Source organism: Chrysochloris asiatica, unplaced genomic scaffold (assembly GCF_000296735.1).
Source record: "Chrysochloris asiatica unplaced genomic scaffold, ChrAsi1.0 scaffold00112, whole genome shotgun sequence".
NCBI classification, from domain to species: domain Eukaryota; kingdom Metazoa; phylum Chordata; class Mammalia; order Afrosoricida; family Chrysochloridae; genus Chrysochloris; species Chrysochloris asiatica.
In genome coordinates, this window is record NW_006408630.1 from 604,148 (window position 1) to 607,607 (window position 3,460).

General features: G+C 44.9%; 1 pseudogene; it reads right to left on the reverse strand.

Annotated features, from left to right (window-relative positions):
* Positions 1-584: 584 nt before the first annotated feature.
* Positions 585-2,325, reverse strand: LOC102833152 (annotated as a pseudogene).
* Positions 2,326-3,460: the final 1,135 nt, after the last annotated feature.

Here is a 3,460-nt window from a genome sequence, read left to right on the forward strand (position 1 = left end):
TTGGGAGTGTAGATATTTTTTATGGTTATGTCTTCTTGCTCAATTGACTCTTTGATCATGAAATAGTGTCTTCTTTATCTCTTATACTGGTTTTCATCTTAAAGTTTATTTTGTCAGACATTAGTATTGCCACTCTTGCTTATCATTGCAGTTAGCTTGGTATATTTTTTCCATCCTTAACTTTTAGTCTATTTTTGCCCTTGTGTGTAAGGTATGTCTCTTGCAGGCAGCATATTGGAGGGTCTTGATTTTTATCCAATCTGCCACTCTCTGTCTTTTCACTGGTGCTTTTAATCCATTAACATTCAATGTAGCTATTGATAGCTGTGAATTAATTGCTGCCATTATGTAAGTTTTTTGATAGTGCTGTTTATTCCTTTGTTCTGCATGACTTCTTGTGCTGAGTTTGAGTTTTTTTTCCCTATTTCTTCTTAGTTTTCATGTTTGCTTGTTCTTCTGTGAAGTTCATTTTCATTGTAAGTTGTGAAGTATTTACTTTCTTTGGGGTTACCTTATAGTCTGTTAAATTTTCCCTCTATTTAAGACAATCTTTTTTTTTGCCAAAGGCATATTTATTGAACAACTCATGCATGGGACATGTGTTGTTCTAGAGGCTCACAAACCCCTCTCCCTGTGAGGTGAGATGTGTGAGGTGAGATGAACCCCACACAAAACAAAGGGAGAAACTGAGGCCAGAGGGACTCAGGGTTGAGGTCACGGATATGTGGAATCTGGTCTGACCTCAGATCTGTGGGCTGGCCTGGTGTTGCAGGACAGAGGCCAGGGGCTGTCTGCTCAGAGTGGTTCCTGAAGGGGACTGGCAGGTCTGAGAGAACAGTTGTGCCCAGGGGAGACAGTTCTGGGTGCCTGGACAGGTTTCTCAGACCCTCCGCTCTAAGACCCTCAGCTTGGACCCTGGTTGACAGTGCTGTGTGGGTCCCTGGCTGGGCACTGGCTGGGCACCCCCTGCTAGCCTTGTGCCACTGTAGTGTCTGTTCCACTTTGTCCTTGAAGCACCAATTTTTCTGCCTGATCGTGGCCTTGCGCTTGGCCTCTAGGTCGGGGTCCTGCCCCTCCAGAATCAGCTGTTTCCGCTTGTTGATCTCTTTCTTGTCATCAAAATTGGTAGCCTCAAGTTTAATCTCGCATTCCCACTGCACCACATTGACTTGTGTGAGGATCTGCAGCACCTCTGCCTCCTCTACTGAGAACTCGTCCAGCTTCTTCTTGATCTGTTCCTCGATGGCGTGGACCAGATGGATGTCATACTGCATCACTAGCGTGATGGCCATGCCCTGTCGCCCTGCACGGGCTGTGCGGCCAACACGGTGGATGTAGATCTTGGGGAGCCCGGGGGTGTTGTGGTTGATGACCACTTGCACTGTAGGGATATCCAGGCCTCAAGATGCCACATCTATTGCGATCAGTATCCGGTAGATGCTGGACTTGAACTTGGCAAGGGCAGCAAAAAATTTTTTCTATTTCATCGAGTGCAGCGCCACGGTGGGGAAGTTGAGTTTGCACAGCATCATACACAGAATCTGGCAGGTCTTGCAAATGTTGGTGAAGATGATGATGGACCAGTCCTTGTGCTGGTCCTGAAGGCATTGGATCAGGTGCACCAGGTAGGCATCTTTCACTTTCTCAGGAACCAATAGGTAGCTTGTTCCAGCTCTTCCACAGTAAGGACCAGTGCCTGTGCCTCCCAGAAGAAGGGTTGGTTGGTGGCCAGGCCCTGTAGTTCGCGGAGTGTATCAGTCAGTGTAGCACTAAACTGCAGTGTCTGCCTGTGGGCTGGCACCACCCCCAAGATGGCCTCCAGGTCTGTGGTGAAATCCGTGTAGCCCTGTTCCAGCAAGTGGTCCACCTCGACCAGCACCAGAAATTGGATCTTCTTGATGCTTAAAGTACTAGAGCTTTGCAGGTGGTCAACCAGGCAGCCTGGTGTGACGATGACCACATGCGGCTTCCGAGAAAGCTCCAGCGCCTGAGTCACTGTGTCCATGCCACCAACAATGATGCAGTCTTTGAAGTCCAGAGGCTTTCCCAGGACCCGGAACTGCTCAACGATCTGGTAGGTCAGTTCCCTGGTGGGTGTCAGGACAAGGCAGAAGATGCCATAGGGATCCTCAGAGAGCTTCTGCAAGATGGGCAGTACAAACGCTGCTGTCTTACCACTGCCAGTTTTGGTGAGCCCAGGCAATTCCGACCCTCCAGGATGGCGGGGATGCAGCCGAGCTGAACGGACGTAGGCTGCTTCAAACCCAGCTGCCGACATCATTCCACGAGATATGATGACAGCCTGAGCTCATCAAAGCTAGCCATCCTCGCCAACCTTAAGACAATCTTTTGTATTTTGTAATCTACCTGACCTCCTCATCACCTCAATCTCTGTTCTTACATTTTCCCCTTCTTTGACGTTTTTATTATTTTTATCTTCAATTGACCTCACAGGTCCTTTGAATTCATTGTTGTAATTTTGTTATGTTCTGGGTCTGCTATCCATCGTCTGAATTTCTGCTGGTTGTCTGTTCTTTTTGTTTTGAGCCCAAAGAACTCCTTTTAGGATGTTTTGAAGTGCTGGATTGGCTTTGACAACATCTCTTAGCTTCCGTTTATCCTGGAATGTTTTTATTGTGCCATCATATTTGATTGACAGTTTTGCTAGACAGACGATTCTTGGTTAGCAGTTTTTTTTTTTTTTAGAATTCTGTATATGTCTCCCCATTGCCTTATTTCCTGCATAGTTTCTGCTGAATAGTCAGAGCTTAATCTGATTTGCTTGCCTTTGTAAGTAACATTTCTCTTTTCTCTGGGTGCTTTTCGGATTCTCCTTGTCTTTGATTTTGGAAAGCTTGACTATTATATGTCTTGGTGAATTTCTTTTGGGGGTCTATCCTTCCTGGAGTATGTTCGGCTTCTTGAATGTTTATCGTCTCATCTTTCAAGATGTTAGGGAAAATTTCTTTTGGAAGCTCTTGCACTATCTCCTCTGTGGACTTCTCTGATTGTTCCTGTTCCAGAATGCCAATAATTTTTATGTTGTTCCTCTTCATGTTATCCAGCATGAATCTTAGACTCTCTTCAGATTTTTTTATGCTTCTTTCTGCTTACTCTTATATCTTAGCAGTATTGAGAGATTTGTCTTCCAACTCACTGGTTCTAGCTTCAATCTCTTCAGTTCTGCTCATTTCCCCTTTCAGTGTATTGTCCATTTTTGATATTTTATTATTAATCATCTGGACCTCTTTTTGTAGGTTTTGAATTGTTTCCAGTGCTGTATTGATCTTGTTTCATTGCTCTTGCAGCACTTTCCTGACTTCTTTCTTGTTTTCCTCCACCCCTTTTTGGAGCATTTGAAGTTGTTTCCATATCATTCTTCTGAATTCTTTCTCAGGCAAATCCAAAACTTGCTCTTCCTCTTCTAGAAATCTTTGTTTTTCTCCAGCTCATTTTTCTC